Source organism: Apium graveolens, chromosome 1 (assembly GCF_009905375.1).
Source record: "Apium graveolens cultivar Ventura chromosome 1, ASM990537v1, whole genome shotgun sequence".
Lineage (NCBI taxonomy): Eukaryota > Viridiplantae > Streptophyta > Magnoliopsida > Apiales > Apiaceae > Apium > Apium graveolens.
The window spans coordinates 9,058,574-9,074,708 of NC_133647.1; positions in this window are offsets into that span (position 1 = coordinate 9,058,574).

A 16,135-nucleotide genomic window follows, 5' to 3' on the forward strand; every position below is an offset into this window, starting at 1 on the left:
TTTGTGCGATCGATTTTGAAGGTAATTGGGATGAACATTTACCCCTAGTGGAATTTTCTTATAATAACAGCTATCACGCCAGTATTGGAATGCCACCGTATGAAGCATTATATGGAAGGAAATGCAGATCACCAGTGCATTGGGATGAAGTTAGAGAACGCAAGATTTTGGGTCCAGAATTAATTCAGCAGACAAAAGAAAGAATTAAACTCATTCGAAAACGAATCGAGACAGCACAAAACAGGCAAAGCAGATATGCAGACCAAGCAAGGAAGGATGTGGACTATCAAGAAGGAGAACGCGTATTACTCAAAATATCGCCATGGAAAGGAGTGACCAGATTTGGCAATAAAGGAAAATTGAAGCCACGATACGTTGGACCATTTGAGATTTTGAAGAAAATTGGGAAGGTTGCATACGAGTTAGCTCTACCACCCAATATGCAGCACATTCACAACGTATTTCATGTATCTATGCTTAAAAAGTATAATCCTGATACAAGGCATGTAATAGAATATGAACCAGTAGAACTTCAGGCAGATTTGTCATATGTAGAGCAGCCAATAAGAATTTTAGATAGGCAAGAGAGGATATTAAGAAATAAGTCTGTGTCATTAGTGAGAGTTTTATGGAGAAACCCAGTGGTTGAAGAATCAACCTGGGAGCTTGAGAGTGAAATGATAGAAAGGTATCCTCAGTTATTTGCATAATGTGATTCTGAGGACAGAATCTTGTTAAGGGGGGGAGAATGTAACGACCGAGGAATTACGCTTGTATTATATTATAATAATGATAAATTATGTGTATTATTATGTGATTAAATGTGTTAAGTCGTTAAACCCTAACTGATATGTGCTATGTGTTGGCTGTTTTGATCCAAACGTGTTTTGGATATTTATTGAGCATTTTATCATCAGTTATATATATAGTATATCAAAACCTGTACAGCTCAAAACTATGTTTTAAAAACTCGTATTTCAAACAAAATCATTGGCCCTATTTTGCCAAAATTGCCCTATCCCATATCGCTATTCTGAACCCCTAAACGTTTTACAAATTTACCTTTTTCGTGAAAAACGACTTTTCCGGACCCCTTCGGGTACCAAAAGCCCCACAAAAATCACATTATTATTTTTATATGATCATGAAATTATCATATATCATTTTTCTTTGTATTTTTGTAATATTCACAATTTTTGGGAATTTTTGACATTAATTTTGTATTTATTGGATATTTAAAAATTTATTATTAATACCCAAAAATTATAAAAATTGGGGCCAAATATTTTTATTAGAGGTATAATTAGACCCTTAATTTTATTTAGGGGTATTATTTTCATTAGTATAAATACCTATTTTATTATTAATTATTCATTAATTAATTGTTAAAAAAAAATCAGAAAATAAAAATTAGAAAGTGTGGGTGAAGTTTGTGTTCTTGAAGAAGGGAGAAGATCAAACAGTGATTTTGGGAGATTTACTAATCCACTGAAAACGCTCGAGTAACCAATACAATCCTTGTGAAGAGACGAATCTATTGATACTAATATCAACAACTGAGGTTTGTTTAATCTCAAAATCGATTTTTATGTTCTTGGCATGAATTTCGATTTTTGATTTTGAAGAATCATTTGATTGTTTGGATTATGTAGTTAGTTTCGTTGTAGTCTTAGGAGTAATCAGGTATTTTTATTATGATTTTACAACCCTTGAATCGATATGCCGAGTTCTTGAGTTTAACCATTTTTGATTTCGTTTTTTTTAGATTTATATATGTTTTTGCTCGTGATTGATGTTAGGAAGTGATTGTAGAAGTCTATAGCTTCGTTTTGGCATAAAAATCACGTTGTTTGGTGTCGTATTCGTCAAAAACGACTTCGCCGGATTCTGGATTGAAGCTCGCCGGTATTTATGGCGGTTCTAGCCGGAGAAGACGATCCACACGATGGGGATAGAAGAGGACGGTGGGATTGTGTTCCTGGAGGGCTGGGGAATGAAAACCCTCAACTGAATTCGTCGTTTCATCGCTGATTTGGCCGGATTGATTTGCCGGAAAACCACCAGTGTCGTTGCCGGCGGGGTTGTTCATCTTGACCCAAAAACCCGGGTTCCAGCCCGTTTTCCAGAAAGTGTTGACCCGGTTTTGATCTTCTAAACTTTAAAAACAGAATCCTAAAACCTGTTTCTGTAATTTTACTTAATTACTTTTATTTCTATAAATTCAAAAATTTAATTGTAAATTTTAAAAAAATCAAATTTAAATTTGGAAAATTATTAATAACAATTTCTGAATTATGTTATTTATTTTGAAATTCGAATTTAATTATTTAATTATGTAATTATTTATCTAATTATTTATTAGTTATCTAATTAATTACTAATTAGGTAATTAATTAATAATTAGGTAATTAATTAATAAATAAGGATTGAATAATATGATTAATAATCCGATAATTAGTTAATATTACGAGTAACTTGTATTCATACGAGTAGTGATTCGTTAAGTTAAAATTATTAATCGAGCGATATTTATTCGAAGAATATCGTACTAATTATTCGTATCGAATAATTAAATATCAATAATTAATTAACGAATTGTATAAGTTATAATAATAATAATAACAGTTCGATAGTTATTCGAGAATCGCGAGTAGCTCGTATTTATACGAATAGTTGCTCGTTGAATTATGATTCGAATAATATTTATTTATTCGATAAGTATTGTATCAGTTAGTTGTATCGATTTTTATTTATAAATAATCGATTTGGTCGAGTAAGTATTATTAATTTGTAAATAATTGTAATAAATTATAATTAATTCTAATAATTAGGGATTAATTATTTTAAAATACAATAATTATTAATTAATTATTTAAAAATATAATTAAGGATTATTTAATTATAATTAATTATTTATAATTAATTATTAATTAATTAAATCTTGTTTAATTCATAATAATTCAACCGTTAATCCGATTTGAGCGAAACGAAGACCCCTAGACTCAGAAAAATGAAACAAATCCAATAAAAATAATTATAAGTTATAATTTCCTCCAAAAGAGAATGGTTTGGTGATAATTAATAGTTCGTAGGCCCTAATAGGGGTATAATTTAATCGAATAATCCCGAAAAATTATAATAAAGTCAGATAAGGCTAGTTAATGCAGGTATGAGTCTAGAATCAATTCTAAAAATAATTATAAGTCTAAAAATTGATTATGTGCTTTATGTGCTATATGCTTTATGTGATTATGTGAACCTATGTGCTATATCAATATATGTGTATATATGCGAATCAGATAGAAACGCATGGGTAGACTGATAAGGTTACGTGATATCAATTCCAGATACACGTATATAGTAAATTATCTAAACAACTATCTTTCCATAATTGGTTCAGTGTTAGCAAGGCAGAGTAAGCTAGGGACAGAAGGCGGTGAGTTGAATCAGGTTAAGTACGCGCGAGGCAAGTTTTTCCCCTATTCTAAATTCAGAATAGTGAATTATATTCCATTTTACATATCAATTATACTTTGATAATTCTTGTTCATATGCACTGATACATATCTATTGATTCTTGTTTCTATTTCATTTCGATTCTTGATTTCTCCCAATTTATTGAATCCTCTATTCATATTCCAATATTTTTACCCTTGTTACATATATTATGATATATCCTGATGTTGGGATACATCAAAAGCATTCCGATTGTTCCGGATGCTAAACTTCGGACTGGATGGTTACGATACGGGCTGGGTTTTACTCAGACCTTTAATTAATAGGCCATAGCTGCCTGAGTACTCTTATTGTTGGTTGGATCTATACAGTTGGGTATAGATTTGCACTGTATCCTGACTGATCAGCGGGTTATAGTGCATATGTTGGTTTTTGTTTCCAGTCTTGTTCATTTGGCACTCGCCAGTATTGGCAAATTACTATTCGATACAGATACAGATGGTTGTTACAACCAGCAGCTTATTGGTTCACTTATTTCCCTCTCTTTATACTATCTATATTGTTGCAGGCTTGTTGAGCAATTTTGGCTCATCCTCTTTTATTGTTATTCCTATTATCTTACAGTTAAGGTAGAGAATAAAACCCATCAGAACCCGCGTAGTCAAGAAGCGAGTCAAGCAGCGGGACCCTCTTATACCAAGGGTGTTCATCCCTATTCCTGAAGAGAGCTTTGAGTTATCAGATCAGGTGTAACAGGATAAGTACTATTATGGTTTGAATAAAAGTTGTGTGGTGGGCATGTAGATAGAATAAAGTTTTGTAATAAAGAGAGTTCTTGAGACGGATTGTTTTTATTTGGTTTGTAATAAAGTTAGTATGTGGTTCTTGTTTTCAAATCTTAACCTTAAAAGATCCTGAGTAGTAGTAGTTCGGGGTAACTATTTCAAATATATTCCGCTTGTGCAAGATTAGTGAGTAGTTATTATTAGTAATGCCCCAAATCTATACCCCGGATTTGGAGGGTGTTACACTTGCAATCAATTTCAACTAATAACCCCTAAACAAGAAACGCCTAAATTTCAACTAATAACCCCTAAACAAGAAACGCCTAAATTCAATTGAAAATATTCATACTATATATAAACCCTAATTTCATGAATCCCAGAATAAATCCCCTTTTTCTATACGTTACTAAACTCCAAATTCAAAATATGATATACCAAAATGATCAGGAAGAAAAGATCTACAATATTCAAGCATCAAATCACACAAACAACATCAAGAACAAAAATTCATATTTTAATCCAATATAATTCAAAATTAAATAATAATATAGAAAAATAACCTTTGATTCTGCAGGTGTATGGATTACAAATTCTGAAAGTACTCTTCAAGACCTTTGATTTGGTTACTTGAACTCCAAAATCCGATATCGCTAACGCCTTCAAATCTAGGGTTGATTCTCAAGAACTAATATGAATATATTGTATTTTCTCTGAAAATTATATAATTTACTAACTGCAAATGATTATCTGTATAAAATAAAATATGGTAAAGGCTACTTATATTTACGGAATATTGGTACCCCGTTGGATCATACCGGATATAAAATATTACGTTTATTTTAGAAAACATATCCAAATCGGGACTGGTTTTAGGATAATTATCCGAATCTATACATTTTGTAAATACAGACTTGGTCTCAACGCTTTGGTTACACGTCTTACGAGAAGATAATATATTAGTTTAATCAAAAGATCTCGTTTCTCGAAAGTACGGGTTTTATCAATTTACCGAAACGAATATTGTATTGAAAATTTTACGCTGGGACCCACACGGGGAAAACCGTACTCCGGATCGAAAAAGTCAAAACATGGAAAATACTCAGAATATTGCAATTAAGTTAGAAAGGAGTTTTCCCGAGACTTCCAGGTTGCAAAAATGTAAAAACGGTTGAAGTCGGTTGGTTCCTGATTATACAAAATAGTTTATAAATACTCGGAAAATTAATTTATTAAATCCATAAATCTTTTATAAATTCATATAACCACATAAAAATTAATAGAAAGATATGACAATATCTATACTTTAATTTGGACATATAAAAATTAAAATACTCAAATTTATCATATTTAAATATCCAGACACAGATACCACTTAACAGATAATTCACAAAATAATTATAAAATAAATACAGAATATTCATTTATTGATAAAAATAATTACACGATATATCTCGAATATTACATCAGTACTTAGACTTGCAGGGAGATTAACAGCACTTGGTACATCAAAGTTTATTCGAGGGTCAACAGACTGTTGTTCAGCATCTGTTTCTTTGATACTTTGTGCACCTACAAAAATATACTTTTAAAGTAGTCTCACTATACCTCATACCACATAGCTCATGACTTTTAATAGTCAGAGTTTCCTCATAAGGATTACTAAATCCTATCTCTCATCTACCTCTCCTTTTGCCAGGAAGGATCCTGCCTCTCTTTAATTCTGTTTTTCTCTAAATCTTTTCACACAACTCACAGAAAAGCTCAGATAATTTGTCCTACGGAAATAAGAGGTGGATAAAGAAGGGTGATCTATGGTCATACAACTAGAGGTAATCCTTAAATAAGGTCTAGAAATAATCATACCAACAGGATTTATAATATAAAAAATAAATGCTGAAAATACCAAATCAGTATTTAGAATAAATGCTGATAAAGTAAATACAGTATTTATACCTTGTGAATCTGAAGTCATAATTGAACTCACATTTAAGACCATGGTTATGACAGTTGTTGTTCATCAATTATGAGAACCTCCATTTTAATTGGGGAGGATTTGATCAAGTTACTGTCATGTACCTTGTTCTTCTTGCAAAGAATTGACACTTGAATGTGTTATTGAAATCTTTCACAGGGTCTTCATTAAAAACTGATGAAGCCCCTGTGTCTCTGTTGGTGTCATAAAGATCTACCTCAACATGCAGTCTCTTACCAACTTAATGTTGTTTTTGAGTGGTGAACATAGTTTTAAAAACTATGTCACTTGATTTTGGCAACATTTGAGAAATGTATTCAAGTGTTTCATTTTAGAGAAGAAATTTTAAGATAGAAGATATATGATTTTAAGATTTGAGTGCTGACAACTTCATTGGAGAGAAAAAGAAAGTTTCAAAAGTATGTCCTGAATAGACATTTTGAGATAGATAAGTACACTCAAAGATTATAATTCTCATGAGAGCGGAATAAAACCTTTCATAAATTTCTTCTGTGAAATCAGTTTCTACCTGTAATGTGCTCAATGTGTACTGTGGTAAACGTATGAACTCAAACAGAGATTAGTCTTTCACATGCACTATTGAAAATTTTCTGAAATTAAGCATGCAGTACTAATTGAAATATGAACAGTCATTCAAAGTTAAGCACAAACAAGACAAGTAACATTCATTCAATTAAGGAAGCAAAGAAGATTAAAGATTTTCATTAATATGAAGAAGAGAAGTACAAGATTTTTAGAATTTTAAACATAAAATCCTAACATAATCTAAACTACTCGGTCTTCTTCTGCCTCTTTGAAGCTTGCTCCGCCCTCATCGCCCGGTGATGATAAATCCTAGACATAGAGCCTGCAAGAGAAATGATATTCTCTTGCAGCTCAAGAGCTTCTCGACGAAAATGTTCCACCAACTCAGCACGTCGTTCTTCCTCAAGAAGAACTTCTCTGGTGAAGAAATGCAATTCTAATTGATCATCCGAAGAGAGATGATCATAGATCGAGTCTGGTACATCAGTTGGATGATAGATTTCACCACCAATACGAAGAAGTAGTTTGTATGGGTCGAAGTACACCTTCTCATCACTAGGATTGAAGATTAGTAGGTAGCATCCATCATTGCGTGTGAAAAATTGAGGTTGAGCCAAATTTTAATGAAGAAATTTGAGTGTATTTGAAGTTGTGAATGAAAAGGCAGTGAGAAGTTTTGGAAGTGGAGGGTTTGAATTTATAGCAGAGGAGATAGAAACTGAAAAGACTCTTTGATTAACCATGTAATAATTAAACATAGTATGTATACACGATTTCGCGTATCTAGGTAAGCAAAAAGTAATCTCTCTCTTCAGATTCCTATTCCCAAAGTAATTACTCAAGAGTTGATGGTTACTTACAGCAATAGCTAACCCATGCAAGTAATTAAAAGATATTCCATTAACTCGCTGTTAATAAAAAAATACCGAGTAACAATTTATTTCGAAGAAATTCAAAATAATCAATGAAATATAATAGTCAATCAAAGTTTAACCATTATCAGTATTTAATCATGACTATTAGGATTTATCAGTCAACACTAGTTTGACCAATATCAGAATTTAACAACTACTGTCACGATCTATTATTCAAAGCAAGTTTAACTAATATCAGAGCATATACGCATAAACAATAGTTTAACATGCAACTATCAGCTAGGATTAATAGAAATTAATTGCATGTTATCATGGCATCAGAATTTAACACAATAATCAGTATCTAACAAGTACTGACACATAATAAGATACCATGCTTCAACTATCAGTAGTTATTTCTTAATTATCAGATTTTGAGAAATGTCCTGATATCATTCCCAATTCATTCACCAATCTTGTGAAAGTAGCTTCACAGAGAGGCTTGGTGAATATATCTGCTAATTCCTCATCTGTTGTAACAAAGACCAATTCTATTGTACCTTCTTCCACATGTTCCCTTATGAAATGGTACCCGATGCTGATGTGTTTAGTCATTGAATGTTGCACTGGATTTCCTGTCATTGCAATAGCACTTTGATTATCACAATATATAGGAATAGCATAATAGTCTAAACCATAATCCAGTAATTGCTTCTTCATCCATAGAATCTGAGCACAACAACTTCCTGCAGCAATATATTCAGCTTCTACAGTTGATGCAAAAATTGACTTTTATTTCCTGCTATACCAAGAAACCAATCTGCCACCAAGAAATTGGCAGCTTCCAGAAGTGTTTTTCCTGTCTATTTTGCATCCTGCAAAATTAGCATCTGAATATCCAGTTAGCTTAAAATCTGAATCTCTAGGATACCATAATCCAAGATTCATGGTGCCTTTAAGATATTTAAAAATTCTTTTCACAGCTAATATATGAGGTTCCCTTGGATCAGCTTGGAACCTTGCACAAGGACAAGTAGAATACATGATATCAGGTCTACTAGCAGTCAAATATAGGAGTGAGCCAATCATACCTCTGTATTTAGTTATATCTACTAAAAAACCAGTATTTAAATCTAACTTGGTTGCAGTGGCCATGGGAGTTGATGCAGTTGAGTTGTCTTGCATTCCAAATCTTTTGAGCAAATTCCTGGTGTATTTCGATTGACTTATGAAGATCCCTTCATCAGTCTGTTTAACTTGTAACCCTAGAAAATAACTTAATTCTCCCATCATACTCATTTGATATCTAGACTGCATTAGCTTTTCAAATCTCTCACAAAGTTTATCATAAGTAGATCCAAAAATAATATCATCAACATATATTTGTACTAATAACAAGTCCTTACCATGGTATTTATAAAAGAAAGTTTTGTCAATTGTACCTCTTGTGAAACCACTTTCTAACAGAAATAAAGCACGTGTTTCATACTAGGCCCTTGGAGCTTGTTTTAGTCCATGGAGTGCTTTATCCAGCAAGTAGACATAATCTGGATACTTTTGATCAATGAACCCTGGAGTATGTTCAACATACACTTCCTCTTCAAGTTCTCCATTTAGAAATGCACTCTTTACATCCATTTGGAACACTTTAAACTTCTTGTGAGCATCATAGGCTAGAAAGATTCTTATTGCCTCAAGCCTTGTAACTGGAGCAAAAGTCTCCTCATAATCAATGCCTTCTTGCTGTGAATAGCCCTTTACAACCAGTCTTGCTTTGTTTCTTGTAACAATTCCCTCACTGTCAGTTTTGTTTTTTAACACCCACTTTGTGCCAAAAACTGATCGGTTCTTTGGTCTTGGCACAAGAGTCCAAACTTTGTTCCTTTCGAATTCATTAAGCTCCTCTTGCATTGTCGTAACCTAGTCAGCATCTTGAAGAGCTTCTTCTACTTTCTTGGGTTCAGTTTGAGACAGAAAAGAATGGTAGAGACATTCGTTTTGAGTGGCTTTTCTGGTTCTTACACAACTATCAGGGTTTCCAATGATTAAATCAGGTGTGTGTGACTTAGACCATTTTCTTGCAGATGGGAGTTGACTCCTTGACGAAGAACCTCCTCCTCGATCCATGAACTCTCTGTTATTTCTTTGACTAGTACCACTATTATGTCCTGATGTTCCCCCTAAATCAGTGTTCCCATTGTTATCAGTATTTGAATCATCAGAATGAGAGTCTGATGACTTATCTACTGACGTTGCTTGAGTTGAATCACTTGTAGAAGTCTCTGGATTTGAATCATGTTGCTCCCCCTCAACATATGCTTCAGTGTTTGAAGAATTTTCATTATTATGTGAATCATCAGAGCTTTGAGTGATATCGGGATTTACTGTATCAGGATGAGGATTTAAGAGTTCAGCATATGATACTTCTTTTTCAAATCTCAATTTGTCATGGTCATCTACATCTTCTAGACCTGTAATCTTTTTGTCAACAAAAGATACATGTATGGATTTCATGACTGTTCTTGTTCTCAGATTGTAAACTCTGAAGGCTTTAGTAGACAAGGGATATCCCACAAAAATGCTTTCATCAGCTTTTAGATCAAACTTGGTCAGCTGCTCCGGATGAGTTTTGAGAACAAAACACTTACAACCAAAAATGTGAAAGTATTTCAAATTTGGCTCATTTCCCTTCACCATCTCAAATGGTGTTTTTCCATGCATGTTGATCAATGGTGCATTTTGTGTGAAGCAAGTAGTTTGCACAGCCTCAGCTCGTAAGTAAGTAGGCAATCTTGCTTTCTCTAGCATGGTTCTTGCAATTTCTATGAGAGTTCTATTCTTTCTTTTAACAACTTCATTTTGTTGTGGAGTTCCAGGAGCAGAAAACTCTTGTTTTATTCCCTTGAATTTGCAGAACTCTTCTATGGAGCTATTATTGAATTCAGTTCCGTTATCACTTCTAATGATCTTCACTTTGTATGTTGATCCTTTTTCCAGCTCTCTTACATGATCAAGAAGAATGGATGGAGATTCATCCTTGGTGTGCAGAAAATATACCCATGTGTATCTTGTATATTCATCAACAATTACTAGTGCATACCTCTTCTTGGCAATTGACATAACATTTACTGGACCAAAGAGATCAATATAAAGTGGATGATATGGTTCAAAAATGGAGGATTCAGTCTTACTCTTGAAAGATATTTTCCTTTGCTTGGCTTTCTGGCATGAGTCACATAAGCCATCAGGAGTAAACATTGCATTGGGCAATCCTCTTACAAGATCTTTCCTCACAAGTTTATTGATATTGTTGAAATTGAGGTGAGAAATTCTTTTATGCCAGTTCCAGCTATCTTCCACAGATGCTCTACCAAGTAGACAAATTTTTGATTCATCAGTGCTTGTGAAGACCCTGGCTTCATATAAACTACCATGTCTCAAACCAGTCATTGCAATCTTGCCATCAGACTTACTGACAATTTCACAATGCTCCTCATAGAAGTTCACATGGTAACCTATGTCACATATTTGACTTAAACTGATCAGATTATGCTTGAGTCCTGCAACTAGAGCTACATTCTCAATGATGACATTTCCAATTTTGATTTTACCATATCCCAAGATTTTTCCTAAGTTGCCATCTCCATAAGAAACACTTGGGCTAGCTTTCTCCTCAAATTCTGATAGCAGGTATTTATAACTAGTCATGTGTCTTGAGCATCCACTGTCCAAGACTAGAGTATTTCTCCTGTTAACCTGCAATCAGTATTTGAAATCAGTTAGTGTTTTTAAGGACCCAGACTTGCTTGGATCCTTTGGCCTTTTTAAGTTTGTTAACATATGTAGCAGAAGACTTCTTATCAGAGTTTATGTTAACATCCTTATTATCAGTATTTACACATGCAGAAACATATTTTACTTTATTTAAAGAGGTTTTAGTTCATAATAATCATAATACAAAATGTGATACTCTTTACATGTATAAATAGAGTGTCAAACACTACCACAATGAAAACAAGGACTCTGTGGTTTATATCTAACTGTTCTATTCCTAAACTCTGATTTAGGAGTAACAATATTTATCTCTTTATTCTTCCTGCAAGAATTAGCTAGATGATTAGTGCTACCACAGTTCAAACATGCCTTTCTAGGTGCATTGAGAGGAGTTACATAATTACCATTCTTATTAACACCTACCTTGCCATTTCTATTTTTCCTAGGCCTTTTCTCCTTTTCTTTCATGTGTAAATCCTTCAGCTTTTGCTTAAGCTATTTCTAAGTCATTAAACCAATATTTACTGATTTTGTGTGAACTTGTTCAATCTTATCAGTTATTAAGTTCGAACTATGTGCTGAGGTTGAACCTACCTCATTAACTGATTTAACAACATCAGCACTTGGGTTAAACTTAATGGTCTTTAACTGAACCTTGTTCAGTTTGACCTTGGTATCAGTATTTACTGGTTTTTTTTCTCAATTTCTTTTTCAATTTTCTTATCAGAATGTAGATCTATCAGCATATCCTATTCATGATCCCTAACAACCATTCTCTAAAATTTCCTGAGTTATTTTTCCTGAGTTAGTCCAAGGTTTAATAACCTCTCTTTCTTTAGCTAACTCCTTTTCTAGATAAGCATGCTTTTCTAACAATTTTTCTTTAATAAAAACAACATTATCCTTTTCTTTTTGAATTTCTAGCATGGAAAACAACTCAATTTCTAGGTGATCATTCATTTTCTTTAACTCAAAGTTCTCACTCTTGATTCTATTATTCTCTAAAGTTTGATCCCTATAACTAACATGCAGAGATTTAAGAAACAATCTTAATTCACAGATATCATTAGTATCAAAAGCAAGAGTAGTCTGAGGTACCTTTAATTCAACATTGTCAACCTCAGTGTCTGCATTTGCCATGAGAGCATAATTGATCCCATCATCTGAATCTGATGAATCATCCCAGTTTTTCTTCTTTGAGATCAAGGCTTGTTTCTTCTCAGCTTTGGGTTTTTTGCAGTCAGCTGCAAAGTGTCCAATTCCAAGTTTTCTAGATTTTGATTCCTTCCGATCAGTACTTCTTTTGTAATTCCTCTTATCAGAGTTTGAGAAACTGGAACCTTTTCTGGAAAACCTTCTTCCTTTCTTGAAGTTCTTATAGACCATCTTCTTGAAGCCTTTAACCAATAGAGCAACTATTTATTCCATGTCTTCATTGTTGTCATGATCACTATCAGGATCTGATTCATTATCTGACTTTGCAATCATAGCTTTTCCTTTGGAGTAGCATTTTCTCCTAGCTTTCTCCTTTGGCTTCTCTTCAACTTTGAGTGCTACCGGTCTAGACTTTGATCCTTTCCTCTTGCTCCTTCGCTTCATCTCTAGTTCATGAGTTTTCAGTATTCCATAGATATCATATAGAGCGTGTCATTAAGTTGATAGTTATCCTCTATTGATGTGACCTTAAACTCCCACTTTTCAGGGAAAACAAGTAGGAACTTAAAGTTTGAATCCTCTAAATCATACTCCTTGTCGACAATAGACAAGTCATTCAGAAGCTTCTGAAATCTGTCATAGATCTCAATTAAGGACTCATTATTTCTTGAGTCAAAGTGCTCATATTCTTGAGTAAGTACTGTCCTCCTGTTCTTCTTGATAACAGTTGTACCTTGACACTTTATATCTAAAGCATCTCATATCTCTTTTACTGTTTTACATCCAATAACTCTATTGGACATAACACTATCAAGACTGTTGTGCAAGATGTATCTGACTTTAGCATCCTTCATAATAGATGAAAGATCTTCAGGAGTGTAGTCCTTCCTTTCTTTGTCAACCATCTTTTCTGGTTCTCCTGCAACAGAAACAGTTACCTTCATTGGTTTATGAGGACCATCATAAATCCTGCTTAGATATTTATGATATGTGGCTTCCAAGCACATAGCCATCCTGACTTTCTAGATTTTATATTCATGTATCTTCAGGATTGGCACCTTGATGGCTTCATACCTACTCATGTTGCTACTAATCTGTGATGTGGTCGGGGGTGGTGGTTGTGGATTCTATGGTGCTTCTTTGTCTACCATTAAAGATTGATTTTTAGATCTTAAACTGTTTGTATGTCAACAGCAAGATCTGATACCAATTGTTAGGTCTGTAATCAACTGTAGAGGGGGATGAATACAGTTTATGTAGATAATTCGACAAAGCTTTAATAAAATCAACAGTTTTTATATTAATTGAGATAAAAACTGATTATAAACGTACTCTCTCAAAAGGATGAACAAATATCCTTGAGAGCTGCTAGGTTATGCGAATGATATAACAATGTTCGCAATGCTTATAGCATGGACCTAATCTATGCTTTATATAGAGCACAATTACACAATCAATAAGGAATCATATTCTATTACAATAAGGAAATCTATTACATAACCATGTATGATTGCTTCTGAGATAAAGTCCTTCACCGCCTTGAGATCCCGCTTTCCTTTTCCTTCTCGAATATTTACTGAGGTGACAAATCCTGATGATATCATCTGCTGATCATCAAGTACTGATATAAGTACTGATGACATCACTCTTCAGTAAATGCTGATATAAGTCTTGATAAGAACTTCTGATAGTTTTTGTCCATATATCATCAATTATATCTAACAATGCCTATAGGAAACTACACATAATTTGTAAGAAGGATGAAGCATTAATTCTTGATGTGTGCATAAATAAGAACACCTAGCAGGTTAACATGCATAAAACTACATGTAGACTGAGCAACTGGTTGCATTAGAAAAGATTTATGATTTATGAGTAAACTATAGACTGCCAAGGTACAAATATATTAGAGTGTCATGTGCCTAGGAAGGGCTATATAATTTTTTGAGGGGCCAATGATCACGCACTAACTGTGTGGCCTGAAACTAATAAGCTTTCAGTTAAGCATGTCAAACAACCTAAGTGTACACGTGCACTAAATAAATATAAACAGAATGTATATAGAAAGTCTAAGTAATGACATTATAAGGCAACTATAATTTTGTTCTAATATAGTCACAAACACAATAACCATGAGCTGATAATCTCTGCGTAATTCGAAGTAGGATATATTGCCTAGGAAATTAGTTACAATTAATTTTTTTGACTCGTATATAATGTCTTTTAAACCATATCATTTGATTTCTTTGCATGTTTAAGCCTCTGTTTCACCAGAAAATAGAATCATCGGGTATAATAAAATGTAAAAGCCTTCCTACACATTAAAGTTTTGATTCGGCACTTCAAGAAAATGTGAATAAATGAGTAGGGATTTAGAGTTTGAGGCTCGTTGTAAGAGCTAAAATAGAATTCAGTTACATAGATATTATTAAACATAAGAAATATAGTGAACTCCCCCTCCCCCTTCAGTACTGCTAGAAATGTTATGGGCTAACAACGATAAGAGTTTCAAACCTTTTAACTAAGACTATTTTTTAGAGAGCTTAATATTCAAGATAAATTTGTAGCCAATTTATAAGATTGTACCTTTGTTTATCCTACAAGCAGATAATATTTTATAAGATTTATTTGTAACATTCAATGAGAGTTTCTTTTAAGTTCCCAATACCTACATTCTCATTATCTACAACGTGATACCTAACGTCTAGAAATTTCACTTGGATCACTTGGAATCATTTCATGTTTCAAACTTAAAGGGTAAGATAGAAAAATTAAATAAAGCTATCTAACCTTAAGAAAATGGCAAACTTTGTTGCTAGTAATCGACATATCTTCATAGATTTGAAGAATCATTACATCAAACAGTTTATTTGCAAAGTATATTATCAAGAAGAATCATGTTCTAAATTATCAATATATAAATGTATACATACAAACATACATATATACATATATAATGTGCTTGAAAGATCATCTACCTCGAATATGTTCCCGAGCATGATTGTAACCGGTAGTTATAGATCGTCATACCCTTATGCGAGCCGTTATAAGCTATTTGGCGCGGATATAAATACAAGTATATGACACAAGTAAAAGGATTAAACACGAGTAGAAGAAGGGTTAAAGAGGCACATTGATAGTAAATAGTCACATATAACAGAGAGATAAAGAGCTATGACAGATCCTACGTGGAATAAAATCACTCACGGAACCCCCTAGTTGTCGTATTAAATATATAATAAATGGGTATTAATAAAATGAGGTTTCCTAAAAAATTTTGGGCCCGATGCAGTTGGACTGTGTAGCTAATCACCAGTCATGCCTTTAAGCATATATTAAATAAATGATAATGGTAAAGAAAATAACTTTAACACATAATGCCTTCTTAAAAAGGGAAGATAAAATGAACACTGAAAAAATTCTTTATTCAAAAAATGGTGAAACATGAGAGTTATTATGGCTTTTGAAGAAATATGTGCCGTAACTATGATAACCAACTAAATTTTAATGAGGTACTCTGTATGGACCATACACTGAATTTTAACTATTTCATAGTATAGTAACAAATTTCCGTGTATAGACATAAATTTAAG